This window comes from Chroicocephalus ridibundus, chromosome Z, assembly GCF_963924245.1.
Source record: "Chroicocephalus ridibundus chromosome Z, bChrRid1.1, whole genome shotgun sequence".
Lineage (NCBI taxonomy): Eukaryota > Metazoa > Chordata > Aves > Charadriiformes > Laridae > Chroicocephalus > Chroicocephalus ridibundus.
In genome coordinates, this window is record NC_086316.1 from 70566442 (window position 1) to 70581222 (window position 14781).

General features: G+C 42.2%; 1 long non-coding RNA gene across 5 annotated transcripts in view; it reads right to left on the reverse strand.

Moving 5' to 3' along the window:
• Positions 1-14781, reverse strand: part of LOC134509028 (uncharacterized) — a 102603-nt gene that overhangs the window by 38925 nt on the left and 48897 nt on the right. For 3 of the 5 annotated variants that reach the window (XR_010069221.1, XR_010069224.1, XR_010069222.1), the window contains one exon: positions 2417-2499. This is a non-coding gene — a long non-coding RNA (uncharacterized LOC134509028). Of the gene's footprint in view, positions 1-259; positions 707-2416; positions 2500-14781 lie in introns of those variants that run through there. The other 2 variants (XR_010069220.1, XR_010069223.1) reach the window with 2 other exon arrangements.

Here is a 14781-nt window from a genome sequence, read left to right on the forward strand (position 1 = left end):
CACAGGAACACAACTAAAATGTTCTTCATTTTTTGATTCTGAAGGTAAGCTTATGGAAGTTACTATTTCATCAGTATAGACAAAGTTATACAAAGATGATGTTGTGGTTAAGTTTTATTTATAACACAGATTTTTACTGAACTTAGGACATCTAGACCACACCTCATCTGCCAAGGACCAAAAAATCCTCATATGCTCTTAAATCTTGAGACAGAAATCAATTGGTCTAGTAGACTGCATCTGGGCAGGGATTATTTTTGTCTGTTGAATGAGTGCACTGTAAAATGCAGACACTGGGGGGGAAGGATCAAGTCAGGACACATCCATTTTTGTTCTACTGACCATTCTGTATGAGGCAATGAATAGGAGCTGGTACAGGTATCATATTTCACTGTGAAATACTGACTTTCCACATTTCAGCAGAACCAAGGAGGAATTTGAAAATTTTATTTCAGTTCATAGGTCTAACTAAAGAGATTGGTACACAAAAAAGGGAAAATGAGTATATAGCTTTATTCTGCAAATTCCTGTCAGAAAATTCCTCTTCTTTTAACCAAATCAGAAGACAGAGAAGGATTCAAAACACATTGTTTCAGCCAAATTCTAATATGAAAATAAACACTTCACTGCACCACGCTTCCTTAAACACTTCTTAAATAGGCACGCTCTTCCCATGGGACATGTAGGTAGCAGAGTGGAAGTGCTGCTGCAAGTAGGAAATGAAAGTAGGGAACACAAGTGAAAATGTGATTAATTCATCGCCTTCAATGGTCAGATACACTAGGAACTTAAACCAAATTTGATAAATGTTAAAGGAAAGGCCTTAACTATGAAGGGATAAGAGAATCTTAGAGATTCTCTTCCTGATAACAGAGGACAGGCGTCTGAGCCACACACATAGAAGTAAATAAAAAGGAACTTGTGTTTTCCCTATTCAAACCTCATTTTTAATCTAGAAATTTTAAGTGTGCAACTTCAAGAAATTACAGAACTGTATCAGGGCAAAGGGGGGTGATTATACCTTTAAACAGTAGGACAGTTATTACTACAGGCAAGTATGCCCTAGCCCTTTGGTTTCGTTCTGAAACTAACACTAGAAAGGCTAATGAAACATGGCGTGCAACTCTAAAGGTATTTAATTTGCATCCAGTAACACTTGCATTCAGTTAAAGGAAAAAAAATAGAAATTGAGTGAGGTTCAGAAATTTTCACTGAAAATTTTATCGGTTTATTACTCTTTCCACCCCACTTTTAACAAAATTACTCGTCAAACTGCCCTCTCTGACTTTCTCTGCTGACACTGAGGACACAGGAGGGGCACCTGCTTAAGGAACCGCCCTTCTGCAGCTGCTCCATAGCTCTGGGAGAAGCAGCAACATGTTTGCATAAAATTAGCAATTATGGAAAACCGCTGCTGCTCTCTCCAAAGGCCAGAACAAGACAGAGCAGACCAGGTTAAGCTGCATTTGTTTACAGGAGCAGATCACAACCAGCGTAAGCAGAGCAGTCTGACACAGTGTTAAACTTCCACTGGAGTTAACGGGAATTTTTTGTTCCAAATGAGTGAAAGACCAGTCCCAGAGGACCCGCCAGAGTCAGAACAGGCCTCCGGGTGATGTTTCTAAATCATTGCTGGTTGCAACAAGAAAAAACATCAGAGAAAGCACAGCTGGACCAAGTACTTTCCAGCCTGGCACTTAATTCAGAAGATGGAAGAATTGTGGTGAATAAGGATGGGAAGGAGAAGCACTGTGTAAACCCAGAGGTACACTCAGTGGATGTGAACCCTGGGCAGATCTGTTGAATCACGAACACCACAGGATGTGCATTCACAGCTTCTCCTCGCTAAAAAGGCTTCTGCTGGCTACCCACAGACAGCTGGCTGGTTGAGGGTACATGTTCTTTTCAAATCCCTTTTATAAACTCTACTCAAGAATGTCTAAGTATATTTCTTATGAAACTTGTTCATATTGGCCTCAGGCCCAAAGTGTAGTCTTAAAATGCTTCCTCTGTGCTTCCAAATAGTTCTACGCTTAACATGTGAATATACTAAAAAGCCTTATTAAGGAAAAAAACCCAACAGCTTCTATAACAAAAATTAACCTCATACAGTTCTTTTATAACTTCAGCACCTGAGCAAAGAAAATCCAGATACCTAACACCAACATTGATCCAGCCTATTTACACATCACGCATCTAACGCTGTCTACGAAATTCACCTTCTGCAACACATCTCAGTCTCATCCACTATCTTTACAAGATTAACTGATGTATTTTTCACATTTCACATTATGTACCTAGGTTACTGCAATCAAGGAACTTGCATAGTCCTGACATATAAAAATACTCTTTATATAAAGAGATATATATATATATGCACACAAACAAAGGCACAGATAGGTATCATAAAACTTACCATCACTTGCAGAAAGTGAGTCATTTGCACAGCAGACCACTGCCAAAGTAAACAGCAGATGCCGAAGATCCATACCTCTAATTCTGTAATAACAAAAGACAATAAAAGAGTTTCTTTATAAACTAATATTACTACCTAATATGACATGACATTTAAACTATTATCTAGTTTTATTGAATTTCTGATTGGATTTAAACCAGAAGTCTATTTAGTTTACAGTTTATTGCCTCATAAGGTCATACATCATCTTGCAGCCGGGGACAGCAAGTAAATACTATTTTTACAAGAAAACTAGCTTACGGGTTTCTAGTTCATTTAATATAGAAGGGGAAGAAATCAAGCATTTTCAATCTCCAGCCTGCTTCCAGGGAGGAGCACCCTTACAACCCCCAGCCCCAGCAGCCTTTGGGGGATGTATCCCAAAGACACGATGATCCCCGTTCTAGCTCATGCCCCTCTAAGCCACGTTCATCTTCGCATGCCATGTATAACCCTTGCTGGGTTGGCAGAGAAACACCAGCTTAGTACCTACGGCCACTGCCCGTGGCAGGCAGCAGGCCAGGAGAAGAGGAGAGGGTGGCACTAGCAGTGGGGCTGCAAGAATGAGAGTAACCTGGGCTAATTCTCTCTTCTGTTCTGTTCTGTTCCCTGCCGGCACCTGCGAAACCCTGAGCACCGTCTGCGGTGCCCCTGCTCTGCCGCGCTGCTCTACGAGGGCTGCCACCCACGCTGTCTCATACTGGAAACTTCTGCCCATGTAATTTCTGAGAAGGCACCTTCCGACGGAGCCGAGCCCATCCACACAACCCTTCACAACCTCCAAGCATACAAACCTTTACAGCCCAAGCGTAACCCAACAAGCCTCTGCAACCTCCCGCAAAAGCACACCACTCCTCCTCCCACATCCATAGCCCACAACCCCATCACACGATCCTGTCTGAGGGACACAACTTTGCCCCTGCCATTATCACCAGGATCTGATAATAACATGGAAGGGCAGAAGCTGGAATAGGCTGGACTTGTGGGCAGCACAGCCTTCTGCACAAAATTGTACCATGCCCCCGAAATGTCATACGGAGACCCTGAGGTCTCTGTATGTAGTAGGGGAACATGCATACCATTGAGTAGGACCTGACCATTTACAGCCACACCAGTGGAGCACAGAGGCTACTGGAGGCCTTCAAAGCCAAAGGTGCAACATCAAAATGAACACAAATGCTGAAGCAACAGTCAGGCACCAGTTTCTTGTTCTGTGGCACAAAACTGCCAAGATACGCTGACAGCCCAGCTCAGTAAGGCAGTGGAGAGAGAGAGAGAAATAGCTCCACTTTTACATTTGACCGCAAATCAGTATGACAAACCTCGATTGTACACTGGAGTGTTTTCAATTAGACATTTCCTTTCTTCATCTAACAGGAGACTAAATCACAAGTGTCCAAACAACCAAGCCTACTGATGAGTAACAACCTGTACGTGGGTGTTACCGATTAACAACTGATGCTGTTAAATCTGGGTATCAAAAACTAGTCAGTCTCCTAGCAGAGTTAGCAAAGTTTGAATTCAGTCAGAAACTATAAAATACGAGCACGCCAAGTACATGAAACTATGGTAACAAAAGATAATTCCCTCCTTAATTTTCTTACCCCAAGAGATCAGATTGAATCACACTACAGAAAAAAACCCAAAGCTACTACCAATTCCAGATTTCTCATTCATGCTGTTTAGTACAAAACTTGAAAATCAGAAGGTATTTCTCACACCCTCATTAACACAACTGCTCAATAACTCTCGAGTTTCAGGCTCAGTATGGGAGGCATTTGTTCCAACCTCTCTAGGCTGGCGGAGTCTAACCCAGACCTGCAAAGGCAAGCCAGGAGATGCTCCCCCCACCACAGCCACACCACGGCGGGGATGCCCAGATGCACCACCCGGGCACCCTGCGGCCAGTCGGAGTGGGCATGGGGCAGCCACACCAAGAGAAGAGCTGGGGGAGCTCTGGGGACCTGCCTGGCACTGGGTGACCTCCAAAGGGGACTTATCCCCGTGGGAAGGGAGGAAGGAAGGGGTGGGCTGAGGTTGGCGTGTGTTGGTGAGGATTTGGGGCACCCTGGGGAGCAGTGAAGGCTGCAACAGCCGGAGTGCACAGGCCTGGGAAAAAGTTCATAAAGCAAATCACAGGCCAGCAATGCTCCTACTCTCGGAAAGGAGCTACACTGGCACAGCACGAGGTTCATCCGAGATCAGCTATGTTTTCAGCTAGCTCATTTGTTCCCCTGTTCCATCCGTGCTCTTGTTTAAAGGATTCTGATTGTCTCTTATTAATAAATCTTCTAGAGAAATGCTTCTCTGTATCTGTCAATTCCTCTCTTCTTACACGATTTCTACCCTGTTGAACAGCCCCTCCTTCCCTTCTGTCCTTCCCCTTTCTCCCTAAAGTTTTGTTTTCCCTTTCACAGGCCTGAGCACAACGTCACTTTATTTACAACCCTTCTGCTCTCTTCCCTGGTGCAAAACCCAGGCATCCTGTGCTGCCCCCGTATTCAACACTTGCCCGTTCTCCAGTGTCCACCAGCCTCTGCTGATCTTCCTACCACTCTTCTCCAAGCTTTCCTACTTCTTCCGGCCTGACAACAGCCCAGACCCTCACAGGAGTTCTCCTGTGAGAACAAATGTGGTCAAATGAGTTTGTCATTCAGAGCACATCTGTGAACACCATTTCATTTTTCATAACCCCACGAAACAAGTCTGTGGTGGGACCAGGATCAGCCTCCACATGCAACCATCATAGCACAGCTATACCCTCCACCCCTGCGCTGTGACTGGCAGCCATCTCAGCTTCCTCCCAGCAAGAGCAGTTTGACAGCCGGAGCACCAACCCAGGAGCCTGGAAATACATCCCAGAGGTCAACAACCACGTTGCTGCAGATGAAAACAATCCATTCCAGTACTGGTGGTCTTCTTGCGCTGGCAGACTTGTTTATATACCTGCATGCAGTGAACTCCATTAGGAAATTGTTCCAGTTAAAATTAATCCATAAACATTAATTGTAACAAATCCAAATCTGTTTGCTAACTGGATTTATCAGGACTCCACACACATTCAGCCCAGGAGCGGAGCAGGGGCAGCACAGGCATGGGAGTGAGCAGCCAGGGTGGAAGGGAGGACACAACCGCCCCTCCAGCAGCACCTACTACTTCTTTAATTCTGTAATTATTGGGAAGTCCCAACTGAGCCACAGACCTTAACTAAAACATCTAGCTCTCTAAAACAGGCTACAGGATTAATTTGCATTCCTAAACCTCAAAGGTGATCAAAATTGCTGCTTAATCCTTTGCCATTTGCCAAAATGATGCTGCTTCTGTGGCTTCTCACAAACGCCACTGTATTAGCAAGGCAAAGCAATCGTGTCTCTGCTCTGCCTAAATCCACATGGAATCCTCCACTGAGAAAAATCCAACTGGTGTACTCTGAACATGCCCAGTACGGACAGGAGTGAGCACTAAACAGTAACTCCTCTCATTCGAAAATATGGATGGGTCATGCTCCATCCTTTGTACAAAGCCTCTGGGAAAGGGCAAGTTATGCTGGCCGCCTTGGAGCTCAAACCCAGAGCCCTTGGGGCAGGGCTTATACTCAAGGTCCGTCCCAGGTAAAATGAGCTCTGCAAAGGTTTTGAAGCACCAGGGCTTACGTGACTCCTCTGCATCCAGCACATATACCAAAAGCTCTGCTGAGCTGTGGGTACCACTACCACTTTTAGAGGTATTGGAGGCCACGGCAGAGCTACACCACCACAGCTCCGGTCTCGTGGGAGTCAATCTGGAGAAAAGCAGGAGCTGCCCCATCATGACACTGCTTTTGGTGGTACAGAATAACATTTCTGAGAGAAGAGTCCTCTGAAGTGCCACCTGCCCCATCATCAGACGGCTGCTGCCTTGCAGAAAGTTCTCACAGATCTGTATTATAACTGCCCACTGCTGTTCCTCTAAGACACTCTTGCGAGCTCGCTGCCAACAAGAACACTGCTGTTCAGAGGCTGCAGCATTAACCTAGCTAGAGACAGCTTCTCTGTCAGCTTGAGCACAAAACTGACCTTTAACAATCTAGCAATATCTACCTCCCAACACCTACCTCTGTATGTGTATGAAAGACAAATGCCACTAATAAAGTCACTGCTATTTATCAGAAAATAAATTTCAGTGTCGGTAATATACACTATCCTAAGGAATAATAGTCTATATCTTACCCAACTCCAGCAGTTTGTAAGAATGAACAGAGCTAAAACCAGAAAAAAAATTACAGCAGCTGACTGTCCTCAAGCCAGCTGAAACTTGACCACAGGAACATTTGGCTAGAGGTCAGGTCAGGCTAATTGCTTCAGGACAGAAAGGGAGCCAGGAGTTATAAAAAGGATGAAAAAAATTCTTGGCCCTTTTCTACAGCAATGTTGGAGTAAGGTCAATCACAAGTTAATTTAAACACGACATCTCTCCAGTGGGATGCGAACATAGTCAGCATAAACAGGCAGAAGTGGGCTAAGAAAATCCCTGGGAAAATAAATAGCTTAGTCACAGCGTACTGAGTGGTTTGCATCTACCCTGGTCAGGTAGCAATGTTAACACTACGAGTAAACCATAAAGAGTTTTGCTTATAAACAAAACTGCTGTTTGAAGTGAGATCTTTACGTTTAGATAGCTGGAAGGACTCGAAGGAAGGAGAAGGACATTACACTTCATTAAACTGGGCCTATGGAGGGACTTCTGCTTTTGCCATCTCCGTTAACTCCCTGTACTCCAAATATGAGAGAGTTTTTTCCTCTGTAACCTCCTCCAGTTTAGCACTGCTTGCCAAAGCAGCACACGTGCAGCTAGTCCAGAACCAAAGGTGGCCTCTCTGCTGCAAAATGAACCACAAAACCACTGAGTAAAGGATTAATCTGAGGAGCTTTTCTGTACATTGCTACATTTCAACATCCCATTAGATCCCAGCCAAGGACACACAAGAGCGTGCAATGCAGATGAACACACACCACATACATCCAACACTGAGTAAGAACCAAGTACTGAGAAGGGAATGTAACTCCAGACTCTCCACATCTGAACTGAACCTTGTGCATGCAACTCCCCAGTAGAGGCTTGCAGAACTTTTCTGGGTGAAAGACCTTTATTTTTCACAGCACAGCTACTCCTTCCAAGCTACCCCACGGCAAGATTAGTGGCACCTAGAGGAAATCTTTCTGCGCTTGTGTAAAAACATTCACATGGGTTTGGCTGATCATGCATAGCTGAAATCACTTTGCCAGCGCACCCTCATTCCCCTGAATGCCAACAGGACAGCATCGTCCTGCAGATGAAATGAGTTACAGCCCTTCCAATCAACACAATCTAAAACTGACAGGGACCGAAGACTTCTTCCCCTGCTTGCTGATATTACAGCTTGATTGAGTCATCAGCAGCACTTGGATAAATGCCTGCTTTTATAGAACCCTTGTCAGGGCTATATACTCAGCCCTGTTAAGAAACAGAAATAACAAATTGTCACAGTTGATATGAATAACACACCATCCACCTCCTGTATGTGGTTATCTGGGATATGAAAAGAACAAGGAATAATACTGTAAAAGCAGAAATTGTGTACTGCAAATTAAAAAAAAGGAAAAAATCTCATAAAGGGCAAGTTTCAGAAAAAAAAAAACAAAACACAAAAACCCTAACAACAAAAGGCAGCACCACTGGAAAAGAATGAGGGACTCCGGCATAAAGCTGCATTTATTATGCATGGTTTGATGCAAATTTGAGGATTATTAAAAGGTACACCATTATGAGAAACTATAACTATTGGAACAGAGGCAATTCCATATTATTAATTAGAGCTCTATGTAGGCTAAATAATTTATAATAGTTTTAAGTATTAAAATTAAAAATGGAATGTATTAAAATAATTGCTCACTTTGGATTTAGAAATTTTTTTTTTCCTAAACAAACTTTTAATTTTGGAAAAGAGACTACATGAAAGCTTCATTTTAACACCAAATTTATTTGTCTCTCCATCGTAATAGACACCTTCAACAATTTTACCAGAGGTGATTTCTTTTTCCCATGGATGGAAGTGCCAGCTAATTATTCTGATTTAAACTGCATTTAAACTGGTAACATGCCAAACGGTTATCAGTTCTTGGATGTGGTTAAGGAGCGCTTCAGTGAATCCAGAGTTTGGACATTGCTCTAGGTTTGTCATGAAAGCTGTTGTAGGTGAATCCAGCTATAAAGTCATACTCCAAGAACTAGGCTACGAAGTAAAAGGATGGCTATGGCATATGGTGTATCAATTCTTTACTTACAATAAAATCTGTTATGCTTAGACAGCAGTAACCTAATGGAATAGGTACAAAGAGGGAGGATCTTAGCTATAAGACTAGTAGATCATCTCCGTCAGAAGAGACTTGCTAATAGAGAATTGAAGTGACGGTCTTAACTTTCTGTCTACTGCACAGATAGAAAACTTCTAACTTGGAAAAGACTTAATTGCTTTGTTTGACTTTCAGCCCCCAAAACACATCAAAGCAGCAAAGTAGATGCATCTCAGTTGAAAGAAACTGCAACATTTACCTGCTATCATGCAGATATGAATTGCTGAGCTGATACTCAGCTTTACACATACTTGTATCACTAAGGAAAAGGATCCAGGCCTGTTTATGAGACTAGTAATTTTTTCAGGCTATAAACACTTTTCTCAACTACGGTGGTAATTTTGCTGAGGCTTTTTCTTCTTTTTTTTTTTTTTGAAATTATTATTAATACTTAGATAACAGTCATCCAGAAGACAAAAGCTCTTTGCTTTGTTATTTGTACAAACAATTGCAAAGAAAAAGGAGAGAATTTCCCTACATTAGCAAAAATTATATTCCAAATGGTTTGAAGAAGTATAAGGCATCAATTCAATGTCAAATATCATAACAAGAAATTAAAAAGAAATGTCTGTGTCTGTATCTAGAACCAACCCCCTAGTAATCTGCTTTAAAAAATGTGGTTTTACTTAAAGGAAAACATTTCACTGAGATAATTATTCACACTTTACATAAAGAGATTAAATGATAATTCCAGTGCTGTAAAACATTTCTGTGGCAGTTTAAAAACCCAACAAAACTCTTCAGCGTCTTGCTAGCGTTAAAGTTTAAATTCCGTCAGGACTCAGCAATGTGGCCCCAATCCAGCAAAGAAGTCAAAGACATCTGATTTTAAGCAGGCACGGTTATATATTTAACATGAGAACATGGCTAAGTAATTCCCCTAGCAGAGTCAGAGTGCTTAGCACCTCGCAAAAATTATGAAGAGACGATGAAGCACAGGAATCATGGTGGAAAGCAGCCTATGTGACATTACTGGGAGTTCAGGCTGGAACATGAGGGAAAACAAACAGGATTATTCACAAGCTTAATATTAAATAACCTTCTTATATGTGCCGCTGGATTGCCACTGCACAGCAAGGCCAGTTCCGAGTCAGAGTTGGCATTTTCTTTGCAAGCCTTCTCCTCTGTGCTAGTATCTGTGCATCACTCAAATGAAAAAGCATAGTATGTAGTACCTGGGCAAATACAGTCAGTCAGGTTTCAGCACACATTACAAATAAACCTGCATCTGATCTCTTGGAGCTCTCCTCCCTCTGATTTCCTGAAATTCCCCTTGGAGGTCTGAAAGGCAGGTTTGGTGATTAGAAGAAACTGAGGATGCTTTGTTCAAAAATGCTCGGCTAAAACCAAACCCTGTTTCAAAATGGTGAAGCTCCTGATGACCTCAGGTGAAACAGGGTTTCGTTAGAGATGAGCATCTTTGAACAAAGCATCCTCAATTTCTTCTTGTCACTTCAACTCAAACATGCCTTTCAGATGTCAAAGAGCAATTTCAGGAAATCAGGGGGAGAAGGGTTTTCATTTTAAGTAGTATTTATATATAAAAAACATTTATTCCAAGAAGAACATCTTCAAGAAGCTGTAAAATTTAAGTTTGAGACCCTGGTATTTATCCTAGACTAAAGGAACTACTTAACAGTCCATTACCATGGGACAAATTAATTACATGGTTTAATCGCATGCTAAATTATTCATGTGCTCCTAATCAGATTAAAGACGACATAACAAAGCCTGAATGGCATTTAGGAAGTCATTAACTTAAATAACGGATTAAATGAAAGCTGGTAAATGACAAACAAAGGACTTGCGCAGCATTTCTGGATGGCCACTCATGACTCCAAGTATTCATATATTTACTATCACTGTCATTGCAAGTAAAATTCTCCACTAATGAGAAACATTATGATTGCAACTGCTTTCCTTGTGTCCGCTGTAAGATCATACCAGCATTGTTCCCTGGCCCTATTCTCTGCAGATTTGGTGCTTTAAATCCAAACTGCAAATCTGAACATATAAACTGTGTGCACCTACCAAAAAGCAGTTTGGTAGTACAGCATTCAACAACTGCATAAACCAGATGCTTAATTGTGTAAACCAGCACAAAGTTGAAGAAGATACTAAATGAGACCAGCAATGGGAGAAGTTTATTCAGTATTTTTAAATGCTGCATTGCCAAAGCAGGTTTTCATGAGGTAAGTAATAACTTGTGAAGAAAAGCTCATCTCTGTTCAAACCTTTCATAAAATCTTAAAAAGTCAGTTAACCTCTCCCGCTGCTGGCATTGGTAAGATCTGGAAATTAAAATACTCAGTTTTTAAGTTTAAAGTAAGTTTTGGTGAAGCATCTCACATACCAAAATAGACAATGACCACACTTGCCAAAGTGGCTTAAAAACACATTAGCATTTTTATATGCCATCCGACAGATCTCTGGAACTTTTATACTGAACCAATCACTTCTAATACACATTTTTATGATACAGCTGCCGATGACAACTTTTGAGCTAAGAGCCATAGGACAAATGCTGTTATTTTTTTAATTGGAGATTTTTCCAACATCAGCGAGTCCAGTATTTCCAAACACACGGAGACATATCAGCTCATTTCACAAACTGAATTTATTCAAAGTCAATGTAGTGTACTTTATTTTTTTTTAGGCTTTATTTTTTAAGGTCTTCGAGCACCTTTTCTTCCAGATCACATTTTGAATCATATCATGGCATTATTTTAGCCATTATTTTAGCCATTTCAATTACCACAGGTCCTGGAACAATTCTTCACAAGCAAGGAACAGAAGTGGGGTTTGGTTTGTGCACATGCACTTGCACGCACTGCACATGCACATATGCACACACACATATTGGCGTTTTGCTGAAAAGTGAAGGTGCAACTTTACTGGTATTCAGCTGATTATTTGTATCCCCATTTGTTCCACTGCACAAGGAGGGTGGGCGCAGGGTAGAAGACAAAGAATCTGACGATAAAGCAGCATCACAGGAACAGAATCATAGAATGTGTTGGGTTGGAAGAGACCTTTAAAGGCCATCTAGTCCAACCCCCCTGCAGTAAGCAGGGACATCTTCAACTAGATCAGGTTGCTCAGAGCCTCATCCAGCCTGGCCTTGAATGTCTCCAGGGATGGGGCCTCCACCACCTCTCTGGGCAACCTGTTCCAATGTCTCACCACCCTCATTGTAAAGAACTTCATCCTAGTGTCTAATCTAAACCTGCCCTGCTCTAGTTTAAAGCCATTGCCCCTTGTCCTATCACTACATGCCCTTGCAAACAGCCCCTCCCCAGCTTTCTTGTAGGCACCCTTTAGGTACTGGAAGGCTGCTATAAGGTCTCCCTGGAGCCTTCTCTTCTCCAGGCTGAACAACCCCAACTCTCTCAGCCTGTTTTTATAGGAGAGGTGTTCCAGCCCTCTGATCATCTTCGTGGCCCTCTTCTGAACCTGCTCCAACAGGCCCATGTCCTTCTTGTGCTAAGGGCTCCAGAGCTGGACGCAGTACTCCAGGTGGAATCTCATAGGGAAGCCTTGAGGATAGCCTTTTTTCCCCATTGAAGAGGTCAGAGGATATGCGACACAGGATCCAGGGTTAGAGATGAGAAAGTGATTATTAAGGAAATGGAGACAAGTGTATTGCACAGTGGGTGATCAAACCCGCCTGACTTTTAAGGGGAATAAACTGAACAGCCATACCTGGTCATCTCTAGAGTTAGTGACCTATTGAACAGTTATTAGTTTTAATTATTTTAATTGCCCAGTTAATCTTCCAAGTGGGCACCTGCAGCAAGCACAGTGCTACAAGGAAGGTTATCTTCTGGAATAGGCAAGGTAAACTGAGACGCCAGGTTGCAATTAGAAATTCACATTGGAACCCGAAACAGCTCAGTCAGTCCCAATGCCCAACACTTCCTCTGAGAAAACCCTACCAATGAAGAAATTAAAAAGTGCCTGCAAAACAAGCAATAGAAACAGCCATGTTAATTTTAAAGGTAATTTGCCAAATCTATTTCTAAAGAGGTCTTTTAATGCTCTCGGACAATGTTTTCCATCAGCAAATCCAGGAGCAGTCTGCAGCGGGGGTCAGTGGCATTATCAATTTTACAGATGGGCAAATGCAGACACTGGGAAGAGGAGCTGCTTGTCTGCATTTACACTACAGCCCGGCAGCACAATAAGGCACAGGCTGCATCCCTTTCCAATGTCTTGCCTACCATAGAACGTGACAGAGTTACAGAGTCTTGTGGATTTATTGGCAGCCATCTTGGCATCACAAAATAAAGCTGTAGTGGACTAAAAAAGAAAAAACTCGCAAAAGAGCAAACTAATAGTTTGCATTAAGAGAGAAAGAACTGCAATTAAGAGAAAGAACAGCTCGTCTGAAACACTCAAGCAAATAACAATACCTTCTTACTAAGTGCCTAGATCTATTTTACAAACACTAGGAATGAACCATGCTCTTTAGCTATGGTGACCCCAGGATGTAACTCCCTCCATGTTCACCACTCCTAGAATGTCAGAGACTAAAACAACCACAGTTCTGCATTGCAACCTTTGCTTTTAGGCATCACAGATAAAATACATAAACTCTGAACTGATGAACTCAAACCGGGATACTCTGCAACGGCTACAAACACCAGAGCTGCTCAGTGCAAGGCTGGCTGGCTGGGGGAGAGCATGTCCACCCCCACTGATGCTACAACTCCCTTATGGTACCAACCATCTGACTAAGAAAGTGAAACTTTGGAGCAGATTCAGTGGTTTTTTATTAAAACAGACTAGTACATTCAAATTTCTCCACTGCTGTTATTGTTATTTTATTATTCAGGACTATGAGGAAATAGATGTTTACAGACAAAATTCACAAGGTATCTGCCCTGAGAAGCGGCTGAGAGCCTGAGCCTTCACGCACCACTACCACAAGTATTGCTCAGACTTAAACCCATTTTGTGAGGGCTATTCACAAAAACAAATCCCATACCAAGCTAGATTCTAAGGACTTACCTCAGACACACAGTACAATAAAACTGAGCAGACTACAGGGGAGGACACTGCGTTGCAGCCACAGAGTTCTGTAAAACCCTGCTGGGGGCTCTCCTGGTCCAACATGATACCCAAACTCCTCTGAAGCCCGATCAGCAGTCTTGTCTCAGTCTTACCCATTTTTATACTGAAACAGGGAGCAAGGCTGCTTGCGCACCAGCAGGTCAGCAAAAGTCTTAGCAACTGGCTCTCTCCCTTTAATCCGCGTTATCAGTAATCATCCCATCCAACACTGGGCCCTGTGAACTGAACTGCAGTCTTTTTAGTCTCACACGCATGACCAGGTGTGGAAACTGTCGGTGTAGAAGGGGAAAAGTACAACTATTCCTTTTTGTGGTTCTTACACTGAGTAACTTTAATATCACAGGAGACTTTTTTTTTGGAGAGATAAAAGGCTTCAATTTTCAGAAAAACCTTAACATATAAAAAAAATCTTTTTCTCTCTTTTTTTTTTTAAGAAGTCATTAGCAATGATACATCTGCTCCTAAAAAATGTATGACACTTACCAATCACACTTGAATCCTGTGTAAGCAACAACGTTCACAATAAGCGTGATGAGACTGACTTCTCTTAAGTTCTACTACAGAGTGTACGGCAGCATTAGATAAATCACTTCTACATAGATTATAATTTTCCCAACATTACTAACTGTGGAATATTACAGCAGACGGAGCTTTGAGTTTTGAATTGCCCTGATGCATAAATTAGTCCTGATTTTCAGTTCACTTACTGAATACAAGCTTTTCTTCAGTAATCAGACTTGATAACAGGTGACTGGACCCACACACTAAAAAGAATAATGACTGGTATAGTTCATTCAAGGAAGATTATTTTTCTGTCACTGCCTTCAGAGACTTTAAGAGTGGTAGTCTGCAAAGACTTTTGACAGCTTACCAACCAGTTAG